Source organism: Cupressus sempervirens, chromosome 5 (genome assembly GCF_028749045.1).
Source record: "Cupressus sempervirens isolate cs-2001-9-10 chromosome 5, ASM2874904v1, whole genome shotgun sequence".
NCBI classification, from domain to species: Eukaryota; Viridiplantae; Streptophyta; class Pinopsida; order Cupressales; family Cupressaceae; genus Cupressus; species Cupressus sempervirens.
The window spans coordinates 463,132,950-463,140,288 of record NC_143122.1 but is presented as its reverse complement, the minus strand read 5'-3'; the positions used below and the strand labels follow the sequence as shown (position 1 = coordinate 463,140,288).

At 35.7% G+C, this 7,339-nt stretch overlaps 1 pseudogene across 1 annotated transcript; it reads right to left on the bottom strand.

The window, feature by feature from the left end:
- Positions 1–669: 669 nt before the first annotated feature.
- Positions 670–4,707, bottom strand: LOC149556773 (pentatricopeptide repeat-containing protein At2g33680 pseudogene; annotated as a pseudogene). The gene is made up of 3 exons (XR_016364783.1): positions 1,638–4,707; positions 1,208–1,413; positions 670–1,084 (listed from the first exon to the last, which is right to left on the bottom strand). The product of XR_016364783.1 is annotated as a pentatricopeptide repeat-containing protein At2g33680 pseudogene (transcript).
- Positions 4,708–7,339: the final 2,632 nt, after the last annotated feature.

Sequence of the window (7,339 nt, the reverse complement as noted above, 5' to 3'; positions counted from 1 at the left end):
GTTAAATCTAATTATAACCCTAATACTAATCAGACACCCTTTTGCTAAACATAACTCTAACTATAACCCTACTTCTAAACATGCAACCTCTCCCTACATCTACTTCTATCTATATCCATAACCATGTTCCTAACTCTAAGCATACGCCATCTAAATTATTGGTTACATAATTCAAACTTAAATAAATTACTAACATTATGCTAAATTGAAGGAAACCAATCCTGTATTCAAATTACGCAAGTAAAACACTATATACACAATATTATTCAAAAAATAAGTAAAAGAATAATTTGATACCAACTTTATAAAAATAGAATTAATAATTGTAATATGAACTCTAAGGCTAACCAAAACCATATCTATAACACAATTAAACAAATTATATATTTTTTTATAATATATATATATATATATTATTATTATCAAAAAATAATTCAAAAAATGTCTTCCATGGTGCACTCCAACTGCTACTAGCTTATATAGTTATATATATTATGTGTTGAGAGTCATCCTTCTCAAGGTAACTATTTTAATTCAAATCCTAATCCACACAAAAAATCATAAGATTTGGAGATTAAAATAGGTGCCTCGAGAAGGATGATAGCATATAATAGATATATAACTATATATAAGCTAGTTATATTAAGTCATGTTTTGTTAATGCTGTAATTTTTAGATAAAAGGAGTACATTTGATTTAATAATTATAAAAAGTAATAGACTTTCAATGTACAAATACAACTGCAACTGTTATACCATACTCAAATACTGGATCCTTTCTGCTAGAGTCAGTGTGAACAATTGGTTCATACACACGTCTTTGATTGATTGTGATGGATGAGGTGAACGGAGGAAAGGAGAGAGCAATAGATATTTGCATCGTCTAAAGGCTTCAAATTTTCATCTTTCCTATTTCATGTATATCTCTCTTCAGAATTGAGAGAATTGATAGAGAATATCTCTACTTGTAATGCTTATGAAACTTCTTTCTCACCCATCAAGAGTAGTCTTTGACAATGGGTGTTAAATCTAACTTCAGCCTTCTTTCAAGGACATAATTCAGACACATATTATGTGCATCCAAGCTACACATCAAATCCAGATATTTCAAGAAGACAGTAGATAATGTTCATGGACAATTAATTAAACAAAATTGAGCTGCAGAGCTTTTAGTTTGAACCTATAGTTAAATTCCAGTCACATTATACCTTTTGAAACCACCATGATTCCTGTTGAATTCAAAAATGCCCTGCCCCACTGTGCATGCTGATAGAGAGGTTCAAATTCATAATCTCCATCATCAGTCTCATAAGTGGTTCATGGACAATGTTATGCTCATCCCATAAATCACACGCATGTTGGATTCTTTTTCTTCCATTCAACCCCACAAGCATAACAAAATTCGAAGCCACACCTGTAAATCCAAATCAACTTTGCATTAAACTATTTCATTTATATTTTAAAAAGGGCACAAGAAAATATAAACCAAAACAAAATATCATTAAATACAAAAGCCAAAAATTGAAGAAACTCGTCAAATACTCTTAAAAAGGATTAAGTGGAAATGAGAACTTGAAGGGTCAGCATTATTCTGACACCTTGAGTTTCTGATAATTCACACAGCAAACAAGGATTTACCTCCACAATTCATTTCGAATTCGCTTTAGAGTTGGAAACAGACTTTCATTTATACTACTTCATAGCTGTGATCGAAGAAAATCTTCATAATAGTTTGTCCAGAAAACACACTCAGATAGTTAGTTTGTGTACTGGGGAAAGAGGGGAAATATAAAAGGGGATAAAACATTTGAAATTAATTTCTTTGAAATTAAAGAATTGTCTTCGGGTATACACTGTATGACCAATTGTAATTGTGAGCACATTTATACATTTAAATTTCTGCCAGCCAAGAGTAAATCATATACTAAGCCCATATTATGCTCTGATTCTCTTTCATTTGTTATAAATCGCCACATTTAACGAAATAGTCCATCCTTGAAGCAGTAAGAATGGTTGGGCACAAACTTGACTGCGGTGGGATAAAGGTTTCATATGCAGATAATTCTATCTTTTGTGAACATATTTGGAGCACAACCAAAGTGAAGGGCATCAACCAATTGCTGAGACGAAATTTTCTTGCAACTCTCTCTACCATGTCACCCAAAAGACAAAACACAACTTGTATCTGGTACATATCCTTCCTTCTTCATTTGCATATGCAATACATTTAACAATGAATATATCTGTTCAGTTTTTGGGTGTGATCTGTCCCCCATAACGAATGTGTGAACACTGTTCTTAACTTCAACCCAGCTGCATCCTGGTTCCTTTTTCACCATCCTTTCTCTCATCATCTTCCTCACATTAGCTACATCTTCCCTCTGGTTGGCTGTAGCATAAAGATTTGAAAGGGAAACATATGTTGCATGGTCTTGTGGTTCCAGCCTAAGAGCAATTTCTGCTGCACGTCTACCAATATCAACATTGCAATGGAGTTTGCATGCGCTAAGCAATGCCTTCCATACCAGAGCATTTGGTTCAAATGGAATTGAATTTATAAAGGCCTCAGCCTCATCCAAGTGCCCAGATCGTCCAAGCAGATCAACCATGCAGACATAGTGTTCTATTTCTGGTGCAATACCATGATGTGCAGTCATGGACTCAAACAAATTTCGCCCTTTAACCACAGATCCTATATGACTACATGCAAAAAGCACACTAACAAACGTAATTGCATTAGGTTTGATCCCTAGTGGTTGCATTTCTTCAAAGATTTGAACAGCCTCTTTTCCACATCCATGCTGTGCGTATGCGGCAATCATTGCATTCCATGGGACTACATCTTCCTTAGGGTATATGTCGAAGATTTTTCGTGCAATCCCTATGCTGCCACATTTTGCATACATGTCAACAAGTGCACAGCCCACAACAGCTTCTGGTGCAATATTACTCTTGATTATGAGCGTGTGAACTCTCTGACCTCTTTCCAAAGCCGCTAGGCCAGCACATGCCCTGAGTACACTCCCAAAAGTATAGATGTCCGGCTTCAAATTGATCCATTGCATTTTGTGAAGTAATTCAAGGGCTTCTTCCCCATGGTCATTTTGGGCGTAGCCTGCTATAATTGCATTCCACGAGACAATGTCTTGTTCCGACATTCCTTCAAACAGTTTCCGTGCATCCTCAATGCTTTTGCATTTGGCGTACATATCAACAAGGGCATTGCCCACATATACATCGGAGTTAAAACCAATTTTTATAATATAAGCATGCATTTGTTTGCCTTGTTCCTGAGCTTCTAAGTTAGCACATCCACTCAAAACACTAGCAATGGGAAACTGATTTGGCTTCACCCTAGCTTCTCTCATCTGACAAAAGAGTTTTAGAGCTTCTGCAGAACAACCATTCTGGGCACATCCCACTATCATGGCAGTCCACGAAACGACATCCCTGTCAGGCATAACTTCAAATATTTTAAGTGCATCTTTAATGCTACCACATTTTGGGTACATGTCAACCAGTGCACTTGCCACAAACATTTCCAAGTCAAGACCAGTTTTGACTGCCTGCGCATGTACCTGTTGGCCTTCTTCTAGAGCTTGTAAACTTGCACAACCCTGGAGCACGCTGCTGACAGCAAACTGGGTTAGTTTTACGTTTGACCTTAGCATGTCACGGTAAACTTCTACAGCTTTTTGAACATGACCATTCTGAACATACCCAGCGATTAATGCATTCCACAAAACCACATCTCTCTCAGCCATTTCATCAAACAATTGGCGCGCATCCTCTATATTACCACATTTTGCATACATGTCAACCAGAGCACTTGCTACAAACATATCTGGCTCAAACCCTAACTTCAAAACATGGGTGTGAACCTGATTCCCCTGTTCCTGAGCCTTTATACTGGCACATGAGCGAAGAACACTACCAAAACTAAACTCGCTTGGCTTCACATCGGCCTTGTGCATTTGACTAAATAAATCCAACGCCTTCTTACCATACCCCTGTTGAGAATACCCTGAAATCATTGCATTCCACGAGACAACGGTTTTCTCAGGCATTTCGTCAAATGCTTGGCGTGCATCAAATATCTGGCCACATTTGGCATACACGTTGACAATATTTGTGACCAAAAACGCATGATTTTGTAGCCCATTTTTTATTATGTAAGCGTGGATGGTGTTCCCACCTGAAACATTTTTCCTACTTATGCAGTCGTTCAAGAGGCGGGCATATGTGTGGTAGTCATTACAAACACCACCATGTTCAGTTGTATATTCTGCTTCAATTGCAACAGCAGTAGCAGTAGCAGCAGCTTTGGAGTAGCCAACACAAAACCTAACAAAATTATTGGTAAACAAGTTGAGGTGAGACGTTACCAATCGGTAAATAGAAAATGGCGGCTTCTTCATGTCTTCTTCTTGGCACCTTCATTGGTACAATGTATTAAAGTGAATCTTGAAACGCAAAGTTTCAAAAATAAAACGGCAAATTTATTCCTACAAAACCCAATAAAACTGTTACATATCATAGTTATTTTCGCCCTCATATTCAAATATATAGATTTATACAACAAAACACGCTTCCATGGTTATCCTGTTACAAAATATTCAGCTTGGCATGCAATAAGCTCAGGTTTCTGGTACCGGTAAACTGCGTAGGTACATTTAACAAAGCCATAACTCACGGTATTCGCTAATCTCCAGAGAAAATACACTAAAGACAACATAAAGTCAATTTAAAAAAAAAATTGTTGTTTTCGACTACAATATGCAGATCATCAAGATCAAATGTTGAAATTTGAAAAATCTACGAGTCAACTATATAGTTCTAGTAGAGAGGTTAGTCACATCCCTCATAACTCAAGGGGAGGATCATGCTTTAATTAATGTAGATATTCCATTGGATTTGGCTATTTAAAAGTGTAATAAAATATTATCATCAACATGTTCCTTTTTTCAAATATCTAATATCTATATTTGCTAATTTAATATCTAATATTTTTTACAACATTGTATGAATAGTTGTGATGTAAAGTTATTTTTCTTAAATGATGATTATTTATAATTGAATGAAAATGTGTTTCTTATAGTTAAAAGCAACCAATTGTGTGACACCACATTAGTTGCACAAGTATGGATGTTTATAATGTGCTACAACAAGTTTCACTTGGACACCTTGACAAAAAGCATACTAATGTGGCATCGTATTTGATAATATGGTCCTATAATCATAGTAATAAGCACGATACTACTTAAGTAAGTTAAAAATGGGAATGATATGAAATTTCCATGTAGATTTTGAGAAGCACAAAGTTAGGGATTTCGACTATTAGGTTCTCTCATCTAGTAATTAGATCAATTGGGCAACTTTATTGATACTAAGAGAGCACAATTATTGGGGTACTTGAGCATAAGTATTGGATCATTTGTGTATTTTTTTTAATGTCAAAGTTCGTGTGTAGTGGGGCAATCGAGAATGTGTTTCGAACATGTTGCTTGGGTTCTTGTACTTCCCTAATTGTGTATCTATATAAAATAATTGACCTCAAAATATAAAATGGGTTAAAGAGGCTAAGTGGGAAAAATTAAATACATGATCTAAAAATCTTAACCTCTCTAACCTCTTGAAAAGAAAGAGGTTAAGCAGGAAAGTTCCACACGTAATTACAATAAAAATATTAATCCCATTAACCCAATAGAAAATGAAATGGGTTAATGAACTCAAATAAAAGTTAGTTATGAAAAACTTGGCATTTTAGGCAATGGATACATCTCTAAGTATTTTCGTAATGAAATTTCGCATTAATCTCCATGCTCGAAAAATTGAAGCCTGCACCCAATTTTGTCAAAGGCCTCATGTTACACATTATTGACAAAAATCTAAGAGAAGATATATTTAAGTGACTATAAGAAGCACACAATATATCAAATACAAAAGAATGTCAGTTGTTTAAGGTTTCATAATATGCCATCGTTGTAGGTCCCTTATTGTATTGTGTAATAGATGTAAAAGATTAAGAGGCTCGTGGTAACTATTTGGTAGTTGAACAATTGAAAAGACAGTGAAATAATTTTGATGAGGGGTTGATAGCAACAATGGCTTCATTGTGGGCATAGAAGGTAGAAATAGGTGGGGTGTGAACTCACCAAAGAAAGAGATAAAGGAACAGTTGTTAGGGAAATACATATGTGTCATGTGGAGTAATATGTTAGGTAGGAAAAAACCATATTATATCAAAGAATTTAATCACACAGGGGAACATGGAGACAAATACTATCTAGGATCCATAATTAAAGAAAGGATAAAAACTTTAATTGCTCAATTAAGGACCAACTCTCATCATTTATGATGTAAAAATGGTAGATGGAAGGCGCCTAAGGAGGGGTGGGAAGAAAGAATTTGTACCTTCTACAGCAAGGGAGTGGTAGAAACAGAGTGGTACTTTGTGGAGGAGTGTATGGCTTACAAAGATATTCACAATAAGTAGAAGGACAACTTACAATTGAGCAACATGAAGGAAATTTTTGAGGAGGTGGGGTTACACAAGATGGGTAATCTTCTAATACAACTCCACAATAAAAGGAACAACTTGGAGAAAAGTCAGCAGGCTGCTTAGTTGTCCTTTTGGTCCCTTAGACTAGTGGTCTTAAAACCTTTCATTCATTTCATTTCAAAAGTAAATCAACACATGTTCGATAAATTCCTTAAGAACCCATCACATCATTGGGCTTCTTGGTATTTGAAAGAAACATGAGACTTCATCTCATCAATTGGAAGTGCAAACTAATATAACATGTCCCCAAATTTTCAAGAACCACAGATGCAAGGAAAGTGCTTGAGTAAATCACCACCAAAGATACAATCAAAGGGAATGTGGTGATTGAGGGTTTTGAGAGCATCTTTTGACTCATCACCTTTTCAACATAATGCTCCTCAATACACCATTTCATTGGAGTCAGTGATCATAGTGTAAGTACAAAGGAAACATTGGAAAAATCTGAATGGCTTATACCAAATGCATCTGGTGAGCCCATAGCCAAATTCCAGTGTGTGACTCCCTATCAAAGAAGTGACATCTTAAGGAGTGATTTGGAAAGATTGTATAGGTGTAGTGTGACACTTTTTTGATAATTACCTCATGAAAATGGAGTTTCCACAATGGGTGGAAGGCACATGCTAAGTATTTTACACAATGTTTGAAAATATGCAACATTAAAATAGATGGGTAAAGTGTGGGCGTTCATCATGACATAGGGAGATCATAAGCAAATGAAAGTGGAAAATGTAATGTGTTACACAAGAAGCATGGAAAAACTCCAAGCCACCATAAT